The sequence below is a fragment of the Scyliorhinus canicula genome, chromosome 7 (assembly GCF_902713615.1).
Source record: "Scyliorhinus canicula chromosome 7, sScyCan1.1, whole genome shotgun sequence".
Taxonomy (NCBI): Eukaryota; Metazoa; Chordata; class Chondrichthyes; order Carcharhiniformes; family Scyliorhinidae; genus Scyliorhinus; species Scyliorhinus canicula.
Window position 1 is genome coordinate 70,917,410 of NC_052152.1, and position 25,494 is coordinate 70,942,903.

The following is a 25,494-nucleotide window of genomic DNA, read 5'->3' on the forward strand; positions in this document are numbered from 1 at the left end:
TCTCTTCTCATCGTTTAAACTCAGGAGAATGCAAGCCACGTTTAGTCAACCAGTTCTCATAAATGAACCCTTCAAGCACTAGTACCATTCTGAAGATTATGTGCGATAACTCTCAAGTATGATCATAGTCCAAAACTGAATATAGCACTCTACATGGGCCAGTATTTTTAGGCCCTTCCTGCTGGCAGGATCTTTCGGTCCAGCCAAAGGTGACCCCATTATCCCAACTGACCCCCCCCCCCAGCCAAAGGTGACCCCATTAACCCCACTGACCCCCAGTCAAAGGTGATCCCATTAACCCCACTGCCCCCCCTCCCCCACCCCCGGTGGATTCTCCGGTAAACGCAGCAGGCAAACAACGCAAATGGCCATTGACTTCACGGGGACTGGAAGGTCCAGCTGTTGGGCAATGGCGAGCTGCCTCTGCAGCAGGGGTGTGGGGGGGATATAAAATCCAAGTCATGCGTATGATCATAGCCCTGCATAACTGAAGCATAAGCTTCTTCCCTCTGTATTCCAATATTCTAATACATTGTTCGACTGCATTTTGTCAATTGGTTTCAGTGGTGAGAGTACCTGGACCCAAATCACTTTGCTCTTGCATGGTTGCTTGCTTTGTCATTAAGACATTTTTTTCCCCAGATCTAAACTAGATGATCTAACGTTTCCCCACATTAAACACCTTCTGGTTGTTTTGTCCACTCATTTAATCCGCACATTCCTTTGGAATATTCTGGTCCCATGTTCACATTTCATTGTAGTTCCAAACTTACCACCATTTTCAAACTTGGAGATACAATGCAATATTCCTTCACCAGAGTAATTGATTAATATGGTGAAAAGCTACGACCACCTACAGATCCTTGGAGAATACTATTTCTACAATTATCACATCAACTATATTTTACATTAAATAATACAACTTGAAGTCATCTGTTTTCAGTCTCGACGTAGTTCATATTACCATGAAACAACACATGTCAAAGGTTTGTTCCAATGAAGTGAAATGGATATCTTAATCTTGTTTAATATTAGAATTAGATTTACATCTTGAATTTAAAAAAATGTACAAAGCAGAAATGAGTCTCGAGGACAAGTGAAAACTTTAAGTTGTGCCTAAATATGTTGCACTATTGAACAAGAAAGCCAACTGAAAAGCTATGAATCACTGAAATATGCAGAAGAAATTCAAGCACTTTTTAATCTCACGTATCTTTAGAAAGGGTGGAACATTATGATACATTATGACAACACTTGACACAAAAGATGACCACCAATAACACTTTAATAATTTATGCAAACAGATAATTCATTTACGTTCCTGCATTAAAATTCAATCAATTAAACTCATTGAATGTCCTTTGCCAAGATTTCCAATGTGAATTTCAAAACACAGGAAACATATTAAAAAGACCAATTTTCCCTTACTGTGGCTGTTCCATCTAAATAAAGATGCATGCCAGTATATTTGCTGGACTCTTTTCCTGGATTTTCCTCTGGCATAATAAGGAATCCATGCACTTCACCACTTACCTAGAGTCAAAAGAGAAAAGAAAATTGCTGATAAAGTGGCTTTTTCACAAAAGCAGATGTCACTTATATATCACATTTAGTATCTTGAATTTGTCAGAGCAACGTTGATTACTAGATTAAATCACTGGAGCATTATGTTCAAAAAGCTACTGAAATAAAACGGCTTCTCTCGCTGATGGTTGCTAATGGTCACAGTGTTGTCTGAACTGCAAGATCACTATCAATTTGGATCTAAAAGGTTTGAATAAGTGGTAAGCAGAGAAAGTGTGAAAGGAGTATACTGAGGGTTATCATCAAGCTAAATGATCAATCCAGGGAACAGAAGACTTACTCATGGTTGGCTTGTATTATATTTATTTTATAATTGCTTACAATAAAATGGCACAACCCATGCAATCAGCACTTAAACAACATTATTCTGAGCCAGGTTTGGAGTAATCTAAATCCGACAAAATCTAGACCTGTCAGCAACCACTACATATGCATATTTTAGATTTTCTGATATTAACTAAAGGTTTATGAAGAGGAGCTGTAATTTTGGCAAATATTCCAACCGGAAACTGAAGCCCCAAATTCCTTCCACCAGGTAAAGGGCACAGATTTTGCATGATATCGGAATATTCTCTATTTTCAGTGCAACTAATGTCCATTTCAAGTCCATTGATAACATTACATACATTTGAGACAAAACAAGCTAAGTACATGAGGGGAGGAAGGAATAAGGTGAGGAAGGAATAACATATGTTGACAGGGTTAGATGAAGAAAGGTGAACAAAAGCTAGTGTGGAACATAAAGGTTAACATAGAGCAAATGGTCAAATGGCCTGGTTCTGTGCTATCAATTTACTGTAGTTACCTTGATTACACTCTTCCCATCCAGCTACCTGTAAGAACACCTAATTTTCTTGTTGTTCCTTCATCATCTCAGTCATATCTGCTGAGGCAATGTCACTGTAATGATATCATGGCTGTGTTGTATAGAATTAGAATTTACAGTGCAGAAGGAGGCCATTTGGCCCATCGAGTCTGCACCAGCTCTTGGAAAGAGCACCCTACCCAAGCCCACACCACCCTATCCCCAGAACCCAGTAACCCCACTCAACCAACACCAAGGGAAATTTTTGGACACAAAGGACAATTTAGCATGGCCAATCCACCTAACCTGCACATCTTTGGACTGTGGGAGGAAACCGGAGCACCCGGAGGAAACCCACGCACACACGGGGAGAAGGTGCAGACTCTGCACAGACAGTGACCCACTCGGGAATTGAATCTGGGACCCTGGAGCTGTGAAGCAATTGTGCTAACCACTATGCTACCGTGCTGCCCACTAATGTAATTCACCGACTGACCTCGAGGAGTCTCACTAGTATATAAGTGAATGTTATAGTCAAGTGATCCCTCAGTTGGCTGGAGGGAGCTGGAGAGAGGTTGCTTGTGCATGATCAATCTATTATTTATATGTTGTTTTACACACAGTTAATGTTAATAAATTGTTTATAGCTTTAGCTACAAGTGTTCTTGTAATATAAATCAGGCCATCCGACAAGAACATTACAGTCATCTTTCTTGCCAAATTTTCCAAAATATCAATTCGCCCCAGCCACCAACAATTAGGATTTCCTCACAAAAGTGTCCATCCCATCACCTGATTTCACCCTTCTCCTGTGGGGACTGCACTTATTCCCACTTTCCACTCAACTATACTCAACATTCAACAGATCTTCTTTCATTATTTCTGTAATTTCCAGCTCAAACACACAACTGAACCAATCTACTACTTGTCTTTCAAACGCCCAAAGGGCCAGTTGCCTCCATAACAGCACCCCCTCTCCTCCAAACTATCAGAAGCCACAGTTTAGAGATTCCATATGCCTTCAATGCAATCAATCAAGCCATGAACTGGTGTTAATCTAATTAAGATTAAAGGGAAAGATATTGACCACCCAAATCTCCCTTATTATCTTCTCAGTGAGTGAGTGTAATCCATTCAGAATAATGTCTCTAGATGTTAGGCAGAGTGTAGCTTATTAAAGTCAAAGGCTTTTAAACAAAATAGCGTTCAACTTAGTAAAGCTATAAATTGTTGCTTAGTGGTTTAAAGGGTCAATAAGGCACTTTGTTAAGAGAAAAACATAAATTTATTTAACTACACAGATATATTCAGAAGTCCTATGATGCAAAGAATAAAATGGCATAAAATGCAATACTTATACAGATGGTGAACCATCGACCCACAATTAAAGGCCTGGCCACTGTCATCATATATCCATGCACAGTAGAAAGGGAACAGAGAAATGATTGAATTCAGCAAGTAAAAGCCTTTCGAGATTACACCTCTGACACTAGTCAATAAGACCATTCGAAAAAGTGCACTTTAGATTACATTGCAAACTTTGCAAGCTCATAAATCCTAATAATTCTCTTTGAATGCTACAATTTCAACATCAGAGGAAATATATCCTGCAACGTATTTAAGTGCTGTGAGGTACATCATGTCCAGTACAATTTTTTTAATAATCAGATGATACGACCATTGTAGAATATCAGAATCATATAGCTCAGAAAGTGGGCATTTGTCCCATCAAAGATGCAGCCACACTTTGAAAGAGTGACCAGCATATAAAAACAATTATGCTTTTCAATTCAATTTTGGGGTTCAAGGACTGCTTTCCTTTATTGTGAGAGACTTACACTACAACACCCAAGGCCCAAGTCATACTATAAAAGTAAATTCATGAGGAAATACTGAAGATGGAGCCGCTCAATAATTATAGTGGTGAGGGTAAGTAGAAACACATTGATGAATCAAAAATTGATTGCCCAAACACTGGAAAATGTTCCCAAAAAGATTTAAACATTTATTTATATAATTCTGTTTGGTTCTCAGGATTAAAACTGATTACGTTTCCAGTTATTTTACGGGATATAATTTGACCAGTACATCAATCTTCACCCTTTAATAAAGGCAGACTATTAGGATGCAATAAAAAAGGACTTTATTTGTCATCTGGTCACTAGAACATGAAAAGTAATCCATCTCCAATAAATATTTTATGATATGAAAAATATAATCACCCCGCCAGACTTTATAATTTAATCTGATGAAATAAAATTATTGAAATGGGAAGGGAGGGGTGGTTGTGGCTGAACTCGAATTTTAGAAACACGTTTTCTTGGTTGGATTTAGTTATTCTTCCCATTTAATTACAACATCAACAGTGACAGATTCAAGACAAAAGAAAGAAAAAATATTTGATATGTACGGGTTGAAGCGGTAAATGGAACTACTGATCCCTTGAGCTACACGACAGGAATACCACTCTTGATTAATAAGGGGATCAGGGGTTATGGGGAGAAGGCAGGAGAACAGGGATGAGCAACACATCAGCCATGACTGAAGATTTGATTGGCCGAATGGTCTAATTCTGCTCCTATGTCTTATGGTCTTAAAATATAACTCAGCCTACTTGAAAAAGATAGTAACATAGATACACACATCATGGGAAACTTAGACATTCGAAAACATGAGTCATAGAGCGGTAGTAGTAGATTACAAAGAATCAATTAATACATCACACCACATGCTGCTTCTGAATTGCACAAAGTTTCACACTGAGGCTGGGAGAGCAGCAGACCAATGTTGATTAATCTATTGCATCCTGTCACATAAGTGGAGGGGTCATCTAAATCATTACATAGAAGGCCAACAGCAGCATGGTCTCAGAGGAAAGATGCTCTATATGGTAGTCTGCCATTCAGAATAATACCAGTGTATCTGCAATGGGGAGCCCAATTAGTTGCACAGGAACATCTCCCAAAAATGCTCCTGCTGCTTCGACAGAAAATTTCAGAATGTAATACAGTCTCCAGATTAGAAGAAATCGAAAATAAATGTTTCAAAGCAACTAATAGCACAGATAGAACAATTGGCAAATTCCGCATTCAATTGTTTTTGCATTTGGGATTTGAGCGTCATTGGCAAATGGCAGAATTTATTACCCATTCCGAATTGCCTGTGAGCTGAATGGCTTCCGAGGCTAATGCAGACGGTATTTAAGTGTCAACCACAATACTGCTGGTCTGGAGCCTCAACAGGGCAAGGATAGAAGATTTCCTCCCCTGAAGGACTTTCGTGAAATAGATGGGTTTTTACTGTAGTCTCAACGTCTACAATACTGTGGCTAGCATGTTATTCCAAATTCAATTTGTTGAATTTCAATTCCCCACCTACTGTGGTGGGATTTGAGCTCATGTCTCAGAAGCATTAACCTAGGCTTCTGGATTACTAGTCCAGTAACATTATGAGCAAATGAGTTCCCATGCTGGACACATTTAACTACAAATAGAGGGCAGCATGGTGGCACAGTGGTTAGCACTGCTAACCCACAGTGCTAAGGACCCAGGTTTGATCCTGGCCCCGGGTCACTGTCCGTGTGGAGTCTGCACATTCTCTCAATGTCTGCGTGGATCTCACCCCTCCCAACACGGGCAGGTGCATTGGCCATACTAAACTGTCCCTTAATTAGTAAAAAAAAAGAATTGGGTACTGTAAAAAAAAAAAATTCAAATTGCAGACAGAGAAATATAGGGCGTAATCCTCTGGTCATGCGGCGCAGCGGCGAGCTGCTTTTCCGGTGCAGCATGACCATTGGAAGCCAGGAGACCCCACTCCTGGGATCTAATCTTCCCGCAAGGCCTTGTGAGATTCAAAGCAATCTCGTGAGTCGTTGCAAGGTGAATCCCACAATGGGCAGGATCACTTTTGAGCAAGTCTGCATATTAGAGCGAGACAGTAAGCCTTACTATAATGTGCAGGTTCCAGAGGTACCTGAGGCTTTGGGATTCAATCCCTTTGCTTCTGGGACCTCGGATGAACGCTGTTTGATACTGGTCCACACAAATGATGAGCAGTCGGAATGGCACTTGTGGAGTCTCCAAGGAGAACTGAGGCCCCCTGCTGCTTGCCCTTTGGGCAGGCTGCAGCCCTGGCACTGCTGGTGCCAGCTGGGTACCCTGGCAGTGCCATCTTGGTGCCAGCCTGGCATTGCTAAGGTGCCCAGGGGGCACTGCTAACAAGTTGCCAAGCTGGCATTTTCTGCACATGCGATCGGGCCAGGGTGGTCGGTGTGGGTGTTAGGCGGGGGACCCTTCCACGTTGCGTTCAGGCTTGGGGGGGGAGTCGGAGATTCTTTTGGGGCCTCAGAGATCTTTTAAATGGCATCCCGAACTCTCACTACAACAGGGAGTTCCGGAGAGCGGATCTCCCCATTATAAAAAAAGGGGCCGTGTGTGGCCTCGGTCGTGCATTCCCCGTCCAGGCCCCTTATTCAATACAAGTCACGTTGAACAGCCATGTGATTCTCAGCACTGCGAATGCCAGAAACACACAGCTAATCAGCTGCTCGCTTGGGGATTTTGTTCACTTTTGGGAAGGTCATACCCATAATATTTTGTTATATTATTATATTACTCCCATAAGATTTAGGAACTGTATTATCATGCATAGATAGATACATTACATATAAAATATATATTTACTCACGACAACACCGCAGTCTGTATACCAAACTCAGGAAGTATCATTATAGAGCACATAGCGATGTCAGTTGCAGCATGTGTGAATAAAAGTATGATTATTTGAAACTTCTGGGAATCACAAGAAATAACGGGCGGGATTCTCCATTTCTGCGAGTATATGTTGACCGTGACACAGAACTCGTGGGGTTCCACGACAGCAAAATTGGCGCCTCACCTGGATCGATTCCGCTACTGTGAAGGGACTAGCACCGGTACCACGTGGAACACAATCGGTTCCAATGAGAAATGCTGCGATATTTGCCGGTTTCGTGTCTGACACTCAGGAGGCTAACAAGCTACAGCCGCATATACAAACTTTACTCCCCACACACACCATCCAGCCAACAAGATGGCAGCAAAACGCGCAGCTCGTTTGGCCCAGGCCAACACCACACGGGTGGCGTCTGCGGTGGTGGCATTGTGGCTACAGTCTGGGCTGTGGATCAGCACGTCCAAGGCCCGGGCATTCTGTGCAGGTGCTGGCCGTGGCCCTGAACAGGATTGACGTCTAACAGGCAACCATGTGCCAGAGCCACTTGGAAATCACAGCGGCGCTCCGAAGCATGACCCCGTCACAGCAGGCCACGGCTGGGAAAGTGTGCGGCCGGCGTGACGCAGGTGCAGAGGGAGGTGGCCCAGTTCCAGAGGGAGAGGGTGCAGTCACTGGCTTATGTAACACAAAACCCAGAAGTTGCTGGCACAGTCAATGGGTGATGTGGTGCAGTCACATGGCCGCGAGCATGCAGACCCTGGTCGAGCCCAGGACTGGCAGCGCCAGGTGGCAGGGCAGCCTCAGGGGATAGCTCTGCTCGTACCCCTGTCCCATGGAATGGCACAGGCGCCATTGGCATTTAGAGGGAGGAGAGGTGATGGGGCCCATGCTGGTGACTCCCGCAGGGGATGTGCCCAAGCACCGCAGCGCCTCAGACTTCCCCCCTCCTCCCCCTTCTGGCCATGGTGCATCTGGTGGAAAGCGGGCGGAACAGGGTGGCATCATGCCACCTGGGAAACCCGAGCAGCAGCCGGGCACAATCAGGGCCGGTCATCCCAGAAGAAGCCCACCAATGGGGACCCAGGTCGCAGGGTGGGAATCACAGCAAGCTGCCTCCACTCCTGCTGTCCCATCTGGGAACCCACCCAGACATAGCATTTGTGTCCATCAGGCCAGAAAGTTAGACACTATTTAAGTTGTGTTTCTAAAAGCATGGGCGGAGTTTAGTTATGGGGACTAGGGCATAAATCGTACATACGTTGTCGCATTAAACACCTGTTACCACTGTTCCAACCTGTCTCGGTGCTCTGTCAAATAGTGTGAGGGGTGGGCTGGTCAGAAACGGGGTGCGGATAGGGAATGGGAGGACATTGTGGATGGCATAGACTCCCTACCTAGTTGGTGAGCCTGGAGGCGATCAGACCATCCCATGTGCGTTTGTCCTGGGCCACTGTCTTGCCCATTCTCCCCCTCCCCCACATCCTCTTCATAGGACATGGCCTGGTGTTCATCCTTCTTCTCCAGCACATTGCCCCTCTGCTGCACAATGTTGTGGTGGATGCAGCAGGCCACCACGATGTGGGTGACACTCTCGCTGCATGGGATTCATTGTAGCGGGCCTCGGCGTCGGTCTGTGAGCTCCAGATGGGTGTTATCAGCCATGGCCACATTGGATAACCCATGTTGCCCAGGAACCAGCCCTCAGCTGCGGGGGGCAGCTCGAACATGTCAGGACTCGTTAAGTGCGCTCGGATGAAATATGGACTGGGGGAGGAGGTATTTAGATATCTGCAGCTCCGGGATTTTGCCAAGAAGGAGGTTGAGAGCTTCCCGATAGCACCCGTCTCCACATTGGTGAAAGAGGTACTGACGCCAGGGGGAATGGAGACGGGGGTGCTGTTGGCGATTTATGGGAAGATTCTGGGGAGGACATGGTATCCTTTGAGGGGGTTAAAACTAAGTGGGAGGACGAGTTGAAGGAGATTATGGGAGATGGTTTGTTGTGCGAAGTGCTCCGGAAGGTAAATGCCTCAACCTCTTGCATGTGGTTAGAGCTGGTACAGTTGGAGGGGATCTATAGGACGCACCTCCCAAGGGCGAGGATAAGCCGACTCTTTCAGGGGTGGAGGAAGTGTGTGAACACTGTGGGATGGACCTAGCAAATCACGTTCACATGTTCTGGTCCTGTCCGAAGCTTGGGGAGTTTTGGAGGGAGGTTTTTAAGGTCATCTCGGGGGTGGTACATGTGAGGGCCAGGGCCCCTAGAAGACATTTTCGGGATGTTGGACTGCAGGCGGGTGTGGGCGCAGATGTCATAGCCTTTGCATCACTGGTTGCCCAGAGGCCGGCCTACAAGGATGGAGGTCAGCTTCTCCGCCCTTTGCCCTAGCTTGGCGAGGGGACCTGCTGGAAGTTTGACGCTCGAGAAGGTGAAGTTTGAGCTGAGGGGTAGAATGGAAGGGTTCTATAATTCAGGGACATTATTTATTCTGCACTTTCATAAATTGGATGCTATCGAACATTAGGTGGGGGAGGGGGAGAGTTATTGCGGGGGGGGGGGGGGTTGAGTACATTATTTACTGTGTATGTAATGACCGTTGATTCTCTTTTGGTCTTTTTGGTTTTGTTCTATTTGGAATGCAGGGATGATGTTTAGGATTGTATGTTGAAGGGGATGCTGGTTGGAGGTTTTATATTGTATCTGTTATTGTTGGTTATCTTTTGTGTATTTGATGAAAATGTTGAAAATGAGGAGAATAAAAAAAGGTTTTAAAAAAGTGTGCTAGGACGAAGGCATCGTGCATGCTGCCCGAGTATCAGGCGCAGACATGCATGATGTGCAGCTTATGGTCACATATCACCTACACGTTCATCAAGTGGAACCTCCTTTGGTTAATGAAGAGCAGCCTGTCATCTGCAGGTGCTCGTAGGGCGACTTGCATCCCATTAAACACCTCCTGGACCCGGGGCATCCTGTCAATGGCGGCGAGCCCGCTGTCCAGGCATTCCTGGTGGGCTCGGTCCACATTGAAATGGATGTATTGAGCCACCTGGACATATAGGGCCTCCATGACAACACAAATGCACCTGTGCACCGAGGTCTGTATGATCGTGGACCGGTCCGCATTTGGCGCCTGGAAGGAGCCAGTGGTGGAAAGGTTTAGGGCGACCATCAACTTAACGGCCACCGGGAGCGGGTGTCCTCCCCATAGCCCTGCGGTGCCAGGTGTGCCACGATCTGGCAGATATGTCGCACTGTCTCTCTGCTCAGCCAGACTCTGTGACGGCATACCCGGTCCAGCAGGTCCTCATATGACAGGCTTTGCCAGTGCACACGAGGTCTCATGTGGAGCCTCCTTGGCACCTCCTCGGCCTGTTGGGTGGCTTGCTGTCCATCCTGGGCGGCTGCCACGTGTTCTTCTGCAGCATGCTCCACTGCTGCCCACTCCACTGCAGCCCGCTCCACTGCTGCAGCTTCCTCCTCCTGGAGCAGATTCAGCATGTACAGCCGCAAGGCATCCCTCAGGGCTGCAGCGACCAGCAGGAAGGCCACCAATGCGGGCTGTATTCCAATATCCGTTGTCTGCAGGGGCAGAAAGACCGACATGTTAGTATGGTGCTTACCTCTGTGCCCAACTAGGTCCAATGGCCGATATGGGACCCTGGTTGGCACTGCGGGCTCTGCCCCCGAATGTCCCACCACCCTTTCCGCACCCCTGGCTCTGTTGGTACCCGGCATGTGGGGGCCTCTAGCCCTGGCGGCATCCCTGATGCCAGGGGTATCTCTACCTGGCGCTGCCTTTGCCAGCAGTACACTCCACGGCGCCACCTGGCGCCCCCGGAGGGGCTACAGTGGACGCTGCCCCTGGGTGGGTCGTCTGATGCCCAACCGGCAGGTGGTGGCGCGGTGTGTGTGGGGGTGGGGGGGTGGGGGAGGAGGTTAAGGCAGAGGGGTTCTGAAGGTGTGGGGGGACCAAAACAACTGGTGGCCTACAGAACCAGGGGCTAAGGTGGGTGGTCAGTGGGGTATAAAGCAAAATGGCTGCCTTGCCGGCCTCAGCAATGGCGGTCCGTGACTGGACACCGACCCAAGTCCCGTGTGGGGCCACCCCGACCACGCCCCCCCCCCCCCCCCCCCCCCCCCCCCCCAGCCCTGGCAGGCCCTTCCCACCCCAGCCAGCCAGCCTGGAGACCATAGTCCCACCTCTTTGTGCCCGACCTTCTTTCTCTCCCTCATCAGCCAGGACGTCAGTTTCACAATTCTTCAAAGCATAAGTGAACTGCACTGTCGAGAACTCAGCCCCTCGGAGGCAGAGAATCGCAGAGGAGAATACCGGGTTAGGCCTGCTCATGACATGCAAACTGTGTTTACTGTACGTGTGTTCTGGACAGCATTGAGGCCACTGTCGAGGTGGCAGAGAATCGTGATTTGGGGTCAAATTGGCGCCCGCCCCGATTTTGCCGTTGGAACACATTCTCCGCCCAATCGCGATTTGCGATTTCGGCATCAGCCAACGGAGAATCCCACCCAACATATTTGTTCTGTTTGTACAAACTTTCTATCAATTGGAAAATATACCCCAAAACGCGAGCCTGGGCACATTATTATTCCTGGATTACTAATGCCCTCCAACAGTGGCCTTAGTGCAGTAGCTGAGGAGCAGCTGGTTGGAAAGCATATCAGGAGAATTATGTGCCATCATATAGCTCAGCAAAAGTGACAGGAGGCACACCCCATTAAGCAATGACCTATTAGCCACTCCAGGAATGGAGTCTTCTAATGCTTACATAGCTGCATAACAAGTAGTTGCATTCCGAAGTAGCTGGTCTCTGTTTTATCTGTAATTGACTACTTGACGAATCAATCGCCAATTTTCAGATGTGGATCACATGGTTTAGTGACACACAAATCTACTGTACATTGGGAACAATTCACCACAGCAAGGGCACATTCACAAAGCACAAAAACTGACCAAATCTTCCAGTCTCCGGATCATCAGAGACTGGACCTATGACCATAGATACCATTGGGACCCTGCAGAAGACCTGATACACAGAACTCCATGGCAACTGCCTGGAAAATTTGAACTTCTTTCCATGCTGCCTGGCAACCTGCACCAAGGAAGATGGTTGGGGTTGTTGGAGGTCAATCATCTCAGTTCCAGGACATCACTGCAGGTGTACCTCAGTATCACAGGCCCAACCATCTTCAACAATAACCTTCCTTGCATGCTAAGGCAAGAAGTGGGGGGCAGGGGGGAGCGGTTTACTCATGATTGCACAATGTTGAACACCAGTTGCGACTCCACAGATACTGAAGCAGTCCATGTACAAATGCAGCAAGACCTGGACAATATCCAGCCTTCGGCTGACAAGAGGCAAGTAACAATCACACCACACAAGTGCCAGGCAATGAGCATCTCCAACAAGAGAGGATTTGACTAAGAGAGGATTTAACCATCGCCCTTGACATTCAATGGCATTACCATCACTAAGTCGCCTACCATCATTCTGGGGCTTGCCATCAACGCAAAAATGAACTGGACTAGCCATATAAATACTGTTGCTACCTGATCAGGTCAAAAGCTAGGAATCCTGAGGTGAGCAACTCATGTCCTCACTCCCCAAAGCCTGTCCACTATCCTCAAAAATACAAGTCAAGACTGTGATGGAATACTCTCTGTCATGTTCTGTAGACTGGCCAAACTAAATTATAAACTACAGAACATCTAATTTAAACAATTTATTATTCAACATCTATGTGATTAAGATAACTAAGATATATAAAATATTGAACTGCCAACACTAATTAACTATTGTAGAGCTCCTTCAAAATACGTCAGTCTCCTAGCATGATCTACTCCCGACTCCTGGAACCAGAGTCACATGATAGGTTAACATTAGTGGTTGGAGGTCGTGCATAAAATTATGTACATAACTGCTTTATGTACATAACTGCTTTATGTATATCATCACACTCTCCACTTGCCTGGATGAGTGCAGCTCCAACAACAATCAAGAAACTCAACACCATCCAGGACAAAGCAGCCAGGTTGATAGGCATCGCTTCCACAAATGTTGACTCTCCACCACCGATACACAATGGCAGCAGTGTGTACCATCTACAAGATGCCCTGCAACTCACCAAGTCTCCTCAGACAGCATCTTCCAAACCCACAACTGCTACCATCTCAGAGGACAAGGGCAACACCACCACCTGGAGGCACTACCGCCTGAAGTTTCCCTCTAAGCCACCCACCATCCTGATGTAGGAGCATACTGCCGTTCCTTTACTGTTGCTGGGTCAAAAGCCTGGAACTCTCTCCCTAACAGCATTGTGGGTGCATCTGCACCACATGGAGTGCAGTGAATTTGGAAGACAGCTCAGCACCACCTTCTCAAGGGCAATTCGGGATGGGTACTAAATGATGGCCTCGTTGATGATGGCGACGTGCCAAGAATGAATTTTTAAAAATGTCTCCAACTCTGAACTAGATTCAGAAACTTCATACAGTTCCATTGTACTTACCTCATCTACTTAGCTCACTCACCATACCCATTTACCCACCGACCCCTCCCCACTAACCACTTATCCATCGCACCAACCCTTACCAAATAGCCTCACCCAATCAATTTACCTACCCACTTACCTCACCCATCTATCCACCCTACCCCTACATTCATTCTCCAGTTACCCATTTGCTCATATTCAAAGAGTGGACATTAAAAATGAACATATAGCCGCTAGTGCTGTAAAATGCTTCCCCCAACTCTAGTCCACTTCAACAGAACTCTACATTTATGGAAACACTGGATCCTGAAGGAAATGCAGAGCAATGTCAAGTTGGGGAATTTGAGGGGAGCCACAATCTAACGATGGTTGCTACTCCTCAGATGATCCTGGCTATATATTCACTGAAAAGCTGATTCAACAACCAGGACAGGTGCAGGGAGCCCAAATCCTGTTCCAGCAACATGACAATTAAACTTTCAACTCACAAATCTCCTTTGAACTCGCTCCTGCACAGTTTAAGATTTATGTAAGCACTGCTCAGAATTAACTGGATTAAAGTCATATGGCGAGCGAATTGAGAGATGCTTTGCTTTTTAAAAAGCTTCAAATAAGATTCCAAAAAGATAGGCAATCCACAGGTAAAAAATCAAATGAAGCCTGCAGGACAATTTCAAAATGGCATTGCTCACAACCATTTTTCCTCCTCATAAATGTGACCATTCTGCTACAAGTTATTCAAGGTCTATCCTGTTTTCTCTTCCGAATAACTTTTCCTGAGTTTGGAAGTGCACAATTCCATACAAACAGCTGCTGCTAAACATTGCTGACAATAACTGATGGACTTGGGAACAAGTGCAAGAGAAGATTACATACTTAGTGTAGCAAAGAAAGACTAATTAACAGCACATATATCAGGTAAATGGCAGAAAATGACTTCCACACCAGAAAGCATTGATGTTTGAGAGTATTCCAGATTTACTTCTTATCCATAACCAAGTTCTTACAAAATTGTGGATGCAACTCGCATATCATCCATTAGAAGCATACAAATACACTCACATCAATCTGGTTACATATTGGTATCCAGAATGGATGTTAGATTGCTTTCATGGCAGCTATCAGTGATCGCCTGTACCTTAACAAAATGCGCCAGAGGGCTGACAACAAGCAACAATTTCCCACTAATTGAAGGAGATGGAAGTGCTGGCTGCTGATCGACTCACTTGTTCATAGAATTCCTACGGTGCAGAGGAGGCCTTTCAGCACACCGACTTAACACTGGCCCTCTGAAAGAGCACTCTACTAGGTCCACTCTCCTACCCTATCCCTGTAACCCCACCTAACCTGCACATCTTTGGACACTAAGGGCCAATTCAGCATGGCCAATCCACCTAACCTGCACATATTTGGATTGTGGGAGGAAACTGGAGCACCTGTAGGAAACTCACATGAACACGGACAGTCACCCAAGACCGGATCCGAACCCGGGTCCTTGATGCTGTGAGGCAGCAGTGCTAACCAGTGTGCCGTCCTGGTGTAGACGGGGCATTACCTGAGCCATTGACATACAAACTGAGGGAAGTGGGAGTGCAGTTTCAAAGTTGCAGTTTGGCTCCAGGCATCCTTGCTTCAGAATGCAAAGCTGCTTGATTGATTCTGAGAACATTGAGGCAGTGCCCTTGGCTAATTTACAGGCACATGTAATGTCTGAGGTCTGCTGAGCTCCCTGGAATACCCCCTTTGCCCTATATTCACAGACATGAAAAACATCATTCAAACTGACAATCTTCAGTCATTTCCTTATTGTAGCTTCTGGCATCGACATGACAAAGTGAAACATTGTCTCGCTATTTCCTGTTCACGTAAAGCAGGGCAAATCTAATCCAGTCAATTATCGCTCCATCAGCCTACTCTCAATCATCAGCAAAATGCTGGAAGGTGTCATCAATAGTGCAATCAACCAGCACTTCCAAAACAATAACCTAGTTTAAGTTCTATCAAGGCCACTTAGCTCCTGACCACATTGCAGCCTTGATGAACAATAGTACTGGATTCTAGAGGCAAAGCAATGGCAATGTTCCTTTACATCAAGGTACATTTGACCAAGTATATCACCCAAGATCCACAAACCTAAAGTCTAATGAATCAGAGGGAAAAATCTCCATGAACTAGAGTCTTACCCAGAACAAAGGAAATGGCCGTAGTTGTTGGAGGCCAATCCTCTCAACCCCAAAACATTGATGGAGGAGCTCCACATGAAAGGGTCTTAGGCTCAACCCAGCGTCCCAGATATCCCTACTTATATGCGTTCAAAGACAATTTATACCGATCACCTGTTTCTCTTAACCTTAAAATGTAATTGAAATGACAAAGCAAACCTTGATGAAATTGACAAGACGTCAACAAGAAGTGGGGATGTTTTCTGATAATTGCAGAGTGTTCACTATTCGTGACTCCTCAGATACTTGTGCAATCCATATCCATCTGGAGCAATACCTGGACAACATTAATTTTCATCCAACCCTCTTCCAGGAAATTACCAACTCATCCTGCAGAAAATCTAGTCATTGCTCTTTGACATTCAATGACATTACCACCATCAAATCCCTCCACCATCTGCATCCTAGAGGTTATTATTGACCAGAAGCTTAACTGGACTTGACACATAGGTAATATAGCTGCAAGAACAGTTCAGAGTCTGAATATTTTGTGGAGAGTTACCAACTCCTGATTCTCTAGATTCAGGAATTGTGCATCCGATGCCCCACATGGGCATAATGCCACCTGGGCACCGTGACAGTGCCAAGGTGGCGCCTTGGTGGCACGGCCAAGGTGTCCAGGTGGCACTGCCATGGTATAAGGCATCAGGGTGCCAGGGTACCACCCTGCCCAGAGGCCGACCACCCAGGGGCCCCCGATCGCTTGGGACTGGCCAGGGTGTCAGCTTGCCCGATGGCAAGTGGGCCCCTGATGAAGTGGGCCCCCTATATCAAATAAAAATGCAATAAGGAAACAAACAGAGACAACTGTTTTAGTAATAAAAAGGAATAAGAAAAAAAAGAGAACAGGACACAAAACAGTGCATGAAAAGGAACAACAAAGTTGAAGGAACAGACAAGAACATTTGATAACGTTCACAGCAAGGCTTTGGAATTCGTAAATAAATGTAATGACAGGATTTCACAGATGAATATGGATGAAAATCAAACATTGGAAATTGATGCATTGGAAACAGCACTGCCAGTTAAGAGGCAGAGGAAGAAGAGAAGAATGGCAGATGAGCTTATTGATGATGAAAGAAATTCCTCAGATTCTTTAGCTGATTTTCGAGTAAATGTGTTTAACCTAATAATGGATCGCATTGCCCAGTCACTAGAATCACGCTTTGTGCAACACAAACAGTTGTATAAAGATTTGTCCTGCTTGGACCCAGCAAAGTTTAAAACTATTGCAGAGAAGGACCTTGAAGATGAAGCATTGGAAGGTATTATTAAGCTGTTTCCACAAATCAGCAAAGATCAAGTAATATTGGAATTGTTTTCTTTTGCTTCAAACTTTGATGTATTAAAGTTATTGCTTAATGATGGTGAGAATATGGATTCCAGTTGCAACAATTGTAAAATTTGCAGCACTTGCCCATCGTGTGTACTAAAAATTCTGGCATCCAACAGACTTCATGACAAGGCATATGATAACCTTTATGAACTTTATAAAGTCATCTGCGCACTATCAGTTACTCAAGTCCAATGTGAGAGGACATTTTCAAAGCTAAAGATCATAAAGACAAGGTTAAGAAATTCACTGTCTGAGGAGAATTTGGAATCATGCATGTTGTTATCCATTAAAAGGAATTGTTAGATGAATTGTATGCAGAAGCAATTATTGGCAGATTTGCACAATCATGGAGCAAACACAAACGATTGCTCTTAATATAGTGGACTGCATGCAATGCTCTATTGTGCTTTTGAACTATCTGTTAATGTGTAAATTGTGCAGTAAACTATTTAAAAATATCAACCAATTACTTAAAATTTAAAAAAATAAATAAAAAATTCAATTATAACATTCTGTATTTACATTTAGTATCTACTGCCAGTAATATGTACAGTACATGTACACTGTAATTAATAAGAAATACACATTTTTTCGAGAAAAATTTTAATTGTACCCTTTTTGCCATATGTATTTTTTGAAAATTATATTTATTCGTTATGAAAATTAAATGATAGCATTGTAGTTGTGGGTGGGCCCCCTTTGTCTCCTGGCAACCAATATTTTTAGACCCAGTCCGCCACTGATGACGAGGCTAGCAAATCCCACGAGACGCCTCTCATGAGATTTACCAGCCTCAGCGCATCCCAAGTCCGACGCGGCAAGGCCGATAGATCGCTCCCAGAGTGACATGGGCGCTTCAGTACACAATGATTTCTGAAGGTTACATTATGTCCATCTAATGTGGTTGAAGTTTTGCCACAAGATATCATTAGCATGGTGTCTATGGGGTTCTTTCTTTCAGAAGTCATTTATTAAAGTTCTCACAAGAGATTATTAGAGAGAAAAAACTTGGAAAAGCCCTGTGACATCAAGCTGTAATTACAAGACAGAGAGCAGGGATGAAAGGAAGATTCTCTGATTTCAAGAATATAACAAGTGGTGTTCTCCAAGAATTAGCATTTGTACCTCAGCTTTTTATGATAGTATTTTAATGATTGGATCAAAAAAAGCGGTAAACACAAATTTTCAGATGACACCATGTTGAGCAAAGAGGAGCAGAAAGTTCCAAAAGGACAAGCTGGAATACAAGACGGGAAAGTAATATAATCTGCTCAAGATATAAAAAAAGCATAGCTTGATTGAGGGTTGATCTCATTGAGGTGTTATAAATCATGAAACAATTTGATGAATTAAATACAGATAATCCATTGTCTCTTGTCCAGAAGATAATCTTAAAATTAGAGCTAGGCCATGAAATCAGAAAGCACTTTTTACACAAAAATATCAGAAATTCCTCATCTAAAAGGATGCTGGATCACTTGGGGTTGATACATTTTGAGAAACAAGTGTATCAAGAAATATGGAACAAAGATTGGTAAATGGAGTCGAGGTAGAGGTAAGAAATAATCTAGTTAAATGACAAAGCATGTTTGAGTGGCTGGCTCTTGTTCTTGTTTATGGCACAATTATTCAGAGACAGGATGACTTTCACTGCCACGAATAGTACAGTCTAAATAAGGAGACCACAGATGTCGGCAGAGTCTACTGAGACAAACCTTTCAAACAGAGCTCTTGGGTGAAGCGCAAGTCATTTACTCTCATGTGGGACTTAGTGTGCCTTGGGTATCAGTGGGTGCAGCTGCTTTTGCATTGACTTTCATGATAACCTTCCCTTGCTGCTGTTGCCTGTCCTTTTTGTTGCCATCAGTAAAGCTTTACGTGACAACTGAAAGAAGATGCGGAATTTCCTTATTCCGTGTTACCCCTGTCTAGTGCCTTTCACTCTGTGCAACTAAAAATACAATTTTCTTGGGTTGCATTGTTCAAGTGGAAATGCAAAGCTGCACAATGTTCCTGAATTGGCTTTACTTGCTTTTTATTAAGTTAAAACTGACCCATGTGCTGGAACAGACTCAATTTTATCAATTTGCAATGACACAGAAAATTGTCTGGAAAAATGCAACACACGGAGGAATTTTGAAACTGATTTTTGGTAACGTTCAAATATGGTGTACATAAGTGACTGCTGGAAAATGTTGTGAAGCAAAAATAAAGCAACATGTAAAATAACAAAATAAATTGTACATGAAATAAGTTACAGCACATAAATTAAAATATATGTTTATTATATAAAGTGCATTAAGAATGTCACTCTAATGCTCGCTAATTTAATCAATGGCCCTCTGGGAACCGCTTCATATTGACAATTCTAACCATATGCTAACCACATGCTAAAAGATAAGCATTTGGTCAGTCACTGAAATTTATTTTTTGTTTGGAAGTCTTTTTGCATTATATATTCATATATAATATGATTAAATAATGTGATCTATTGTATTTAGATTTCATGAGAGGAAAATAAAGAGCAATAATCTATCAAGTTACATCTGCAAGGGAAATGTTGAGGCTCAGAATCTCTGCTTTTCGAGGAGTATAATGGTTTTCACTTGTGTGCCATTGCTGAATTATTCTACAGTGAATACAGAATAATTGAACGCCAAAACTTTCACAATACAACAGACAAGCTACGTGTGACATTTGGCTAGCTGGGGAATGTAGTATTAGCTCTATTTGCATTATGATGCTGGCAGACATGCCAACCTACAAAACTCTACTTGACAGTTTAGACACATACAATGTCACTATTCCTTACAACTTTGGACTACTTAAAATGCAGCAGGAGTCACAAAATAAAATTACAATGCAGAAATCTAAAATTAGATTGTTGTTCCATGGATTCTATATCACAGCCTGACACTCAAATATATATGGAGCACAGCAGATCCCATAATAAATTAAAATGCACCAGCTGGCATATATATGTGAGTCAATGATGTGATGGTCTTAAAACTATCCCAATTTTTATCTCTATAGAATGGGATTCCATAGTATGACAGTCTTTTCAGCATAATTATGCCCTTTTGAGAAAAGTTTTTAAAATCACAAAGTGTATTTTAAGTTGTCACATGATAATGGGTTTTTCTTCTTTAAAATAAATATCCAAGTTTCCCCATTTCTGATCATGAGCAGCAACTCAAAAGTGATGACGAATGTGTCTTTGCTCCAATTGTATTTCTTACGAAATTTGTTATTTCACTCAGCAGAAAATGGCCTGTTGCTCGTTCTGGGTGAGTGTGCTTAACACTCAATTTGGCTCTGTTTCGTTACTTAGCTCTGGAGTCGCCAGGTATCGTTAAGATACCACCACAAGTTTCAAGGTCAAGTTCAAAGCAATAAAACCATACACCAATTAGTAAGTTCAAACAACTGAGTTTATTATAATACAATTATAATACTACCCATGCACACGCTAAGATGATTAAACTGTTCCTACCACTAAATAAACCAATACTTATCTCAAAGGGAACTGCCGGATCAGGGGACAAGGTCTCTTGCTCTGCTCTGGTCTGCAGAATTCAGGTTGGTACGGGTTAAAAAGGGGTCAGGAGTGTATATCTCTGGTAGCGATCGTTGTGAGACACTTACTTGCTGGCGGCTGCTGTCCCAAACCTCTCCTCTCTCTCAGTCAAGATCTTCTTTGGTAAAAGCTGGTCGAGATGCTGGTCCAGAGAGGAGGGCTGTTTAAGAAGAACGAACTAAGTGTGGGACCTGTCTTTTATAGGTCCTAAGGCTTCGCGCCCTTTTGAGTGGACCCTTTTCCTGCTGGGAATCGATTGGGTGTCTTCCCAATCGATTTGTTTGAATCCCCCCAATACTGAGGCTATCTCTCGGCTACTGGGCGGGCCTTTAGGTGCTTTGGTTTCGAACCCCGCTGGTGCCGGGGTGTCTGGCTTCCCATACACTGTTGCAATCACTTCTCTATTTGTGTCCATTGTCCCTGGGATCGTTTCATTGCTATGTTAACTATCCTGGAGATTGCCTCATTAGTATGCGCAATGTTCATTTTGGTGCTGTCTGCTCTCTTAGCAGACAGAATACACATTGGCTTGGTGCAGCCTGCTTGTGCTGCAAACATTGTCCATTTTAACCTGCATGCTTTGCGTTCCTCCATTTTGTATTGAGGGAATGGCCAACTTCGGTGGCTACAGGCCTATCATTACACACTTCTGTGAACCATTGCTTTTCCACATCCATTTGTTGCTTTTCAGATAAAATACCGTACCGCCGCCCCCCCCCCCCCCCCGAACAGATGCTAGAATGTAGTGACTAGGAGCTTTTCACAGTAACTTCATTGAAGCCTACTCGTGAATATATGGGATTATTATTATTATTAATTGAGAAAGTTCAGACAATTGTACGCATGTGGTGTTAACTTGAGTCTCACCTTCCTTACTGATAGTTTTAACAAATGAATGATGTTGACTTTTTTTAAGCTTGGAGATGGAAATCCATTAATCAAACTCTACCAGATTGTTTGTATGTGGACTAGCTGGATCAGAAACTTAAGTCCAAGAAGGGCATTCAAGAAAGGTTCCATGACTTAATAATAACTTCTGAGGGAATGCAAAGATGGAACTGTAAATCACTTTAATATGGGATGCGAGAACATAATTGAACAATTGAATATGAAAGTACAAACTTGTGCACCAAAAAAATTAGTCTTGCACTGACGCAGATATAAATAAGCAAGAATATTGTTGATGAAGGTAGATGCTATTATAAAGGAGTCTCACTATATTTACCTTGTACCAACTATAAGAGGACAAGAAAACCAAACAGCAATACATGAGTCTTGCTGATCTGACTCTGCAATAGTGCTTACTCAAATGGGCATTACCATTATCCAAATCAGTTTGAGACTTCAAAATGTCAAGTTTATTATAAAAATAGTGACTACACTTCAAAAGTAATTGTGTGAGAAGCACTTTTAACTGTCTGGAGAATCTGGCAGGCACAATACAAGTTCATTCTTTTACTGCCCACAATTGTTGCTGCAGACAGTAAGGGCAGGAATCTCTGCTTGGGAGACGATGTCTGGTGCTAAATCAAACATCAGCATAAATCAAGAAGTGAGCCCTAATCCTTTGCCATGTTAATTTATGCATGGCTAGGATTACGGGGAACTCACTAGTGCATCCCGCTAGTGGGCCGCCATTTTGAGTGGGTGGCCCAATAGTGAGGTCCAGCAGCTGGGGCACCCACAATGCAATTCTGCCCCCTAACCCTGGGATTATCTGGTTCATATGCTCCCGCCCCGCCACAATATGAGGGTGACCCGACCCCCACACTAGATACCCCCTAATTAGAGAGGGTCCCATAAGATGCCCCCTAATTACATAAACCTCCACTGGAGACCCCCGATTAGAGAGACCCCCTGCCTGGAAGCTACAGAGAAGCCCAGGCAGAGGCAATGAAAAGAATCACAGCTTTAAAACTCACCTGTGCAATACACCCTGCTCGCTCAGGCAGAGCACCTGTCAATTCCTAGAAATCGAAACCCAGTCAGCTGGGTTTAAATTCCCTCAGATCTTTGATGTGCAAGTCTTTTATTCATTTCTCTGTGAAATTGGTTTCTCTAGGCTGTGTTTGACAGCTTCCACACAGACACAGACAGCTGTCTACATTGTTTCATTCATCTTCATACTTGAGTGGATTTGAAGTACCCAACTGTGAAACTAACCACAATGTTTCTAAACATTTAGCTATGATTGACAACTCCTAGACCACATGAAAGACAGTTGAGGGAGTTTTGTTAGTTTCACAACTGGGTACTTCAAAGCCAATCAAACATGATGGGCCTCGCGAGGTCCTCCATGTCAGAGCCACATTTGTCAAGACTTGCACCAATCTCCTGCCCAGACGACAGGATAATCACGCGGGGCTGGACAATATGGTGGCCGTCCCAGTAATAAGGTGCATATTGGTCTTAATTACCTATTTGCATCCTCCCACTGGGACGAGCTGCAAGCCTCGATCTTGGCTCTAGCGGTGGACCAGAGCATCAGAGCCGCCTGTTTTCTGCCCAACAATGGATTCTCTGCTGCATCGGAAACTCCACTACCAGCGGTGGGTTACATGGAATCAAGCTCGAAGTTTCCAAAAAAACAACTAAAAATGCAAAACAAAATCTCCTAAACTTTCAACTTAAAAAAAATTAAAAGCTGTATGGAATTGTTAGGAGCGAAATGCAGCTTGACTGCAGAAATAAAGCTAGGTGTTTTGAATTAAGGCTTAATGCTGTGGATGTCATTTTTATACCCAAACTTCATTCATTTCACAAAATAAATGCCTGATTATTAAAATCAAGTCTCATCACTTCATTTAGATGGCATAGCCAGGTTTCACACTCCACACAGCTGTATGGAGTTCTGATTGTCCATTTCGAATAAATCTTTCCTTTGAGTACAATGTGCAAGGACGCTATTCAGCCATGGACTTGAAAATTACATTACTTCTTGAAGTATATGAATTTAAAAGTTTTGATTGGCTTTACATAATACAACATGGAAGGTGACATAAACCATATTCATTTCTGATCACTGAATCCTATTCCATGAGCAGCTTATGCAGAAATTAAGGGAATGTTCGGCCTGAAAAGAAAGCATTATAGATACGGGCACAATTCTCTCAAAAACCTTCTAAGTTTATTTGTGGCCGGTTTTTCAGGGAATTTCCCTCCAGCTCGGTCAGCAAGTTCCCCATTGCTATTCAATGACACTTAGTCACTTTTTTTAGACCCTGGGGAGCGTCTCACCGGTTTAGCCCACACTCGGTAATTTATTTTAGCACTGCGGGAGCTGAACTCCCGAGATCGGGTCGTCGTTTTGAAAATGTGCCCCAATATCCAAGTCTCTTGTGGGTCCCCCAGATCTCCCACCCAGAAATAATGGCACCTCCCACACATATGGGCATGACCCTGCACCCCCCAAGTGAGAACACCCCGCTATGGGATCCCTGGGGGTCCCCCCCCTCTTCAGGCCCCACTACACCCACTTACAGGCCCCGCTCCTTTTATGACTCCCACCCGTCATCCCCTCTAACCTCCCAGAGGTCCCTACTTACCTGCCCTGCACACCCTTCAAATCCCCCCCACCCTCCTTTCATGGGTATGGCCCCCTTGGGTGCCGATGCACCTGGTCCATAATTGTTGGACCAGTGCTGAACGGCGCCCGGCTGCGGCCATGCTGAGCAGGCCAGTGGATGCCACGAGGCAAATGGATCCCGGGTAAGTTCGCTGAAGTCGGTTTAAAATCGGCTTCGTCGAGCACCATTTGGTCACGCTCCCTGTGGGCGAGATCTTGACTTGGATGCCTTGCAGGACTTGGGTGAATCCCGTGAAGTATGAAGATTTCTGGGAAGCCCACAAGGGCTCTCCCAGCATTCACCAGTCGCACGACACTCGAGCGAGAGTGCAATGTGGCCGATGGATCACGCCCTACCACTCATACATCATATTCTACAGGAGTAAAATTAAATTGGATCTGACATAAAGATGGAACATTCTTTCTGACATTAGGTTTGATTGTGCAGTAGGAATAATGCGTGAGGATGAAGGCTGGGTACAAAATGACAATGAAACTTCCACATATATCCCAACATGCAGTTGCACTATTGCAATGTCCGGCTAATTCACTGCCACCTGCATTTCATAGTATCAAAGAACAAAGAACAATACAGCACAGGAACAGGCCCTTCGGCCTTCCAAGCCTGCACTGGTCATAACACCAACCTTTGCCAAAAATCCTCAGCACTTCCTTGTGCCATATCCCTCTATACCCATCCTATCCATGTGTTTGTCAAGATGCCTTTTGAACGCCGTTCATGTATCTGCTTCCACAACCTCCAATGGAAACACGTTCCAGGCACTCACCACCCTCTGCTTAAAAAAAAACGCCTCACACATCTCCTCTAAACCTTGCTCCAAGGACCTTAAAACTATTACCCCTGGTGACTGACCCGTCCACCCTGTGAAAAGAGCCTGGCCATCCACTCTATCCATGCCCCTCATAATCTTGTAGACCTCAATCAGGCCACCACTCAACCTCTGTTTTCCTAATGAAAACAGTGAGTCTATTCAGCCTCTCCATGTAGCTAACACCCTCCAGACCAGGCAACATCCTGGTAAACTTCCTCTGCACCCTCTCCATAGAACAGTGCATAAGGAGGCCATTCGGCCCATTGAGTCTGCACCAGCCCTTGGAAAAATCACCCTACCCAAGCCCACACCTCCACCCTATCCCCGTAACCCCACCCAACCATT

The 25,494-nt window shown here is 44.3% G+C and overlaps 1 long non-coding RNA gene across 1 annotated transcript in view; it reads right to left on the reverse strand.

Annotated features, from left to right (window-relative positions):
- Positions 1–1,269: 1,269 nt before the first annotated feature.
- The window catches only part of LOC119969048, a 354,554-nt gene continuing 330,329 nt past the window's right edge, over positions 1,270–25,494 (reverse strand). The window contains exon 2 of the long non-coding RNA XR_005461288.1: positions 1,270–1,533. This is a non-coding gene — a long non-coding RNA (uncharacterized LOC119969048). The remainder of the gene's footprint in view (positions 1,534–25,494) is intronic.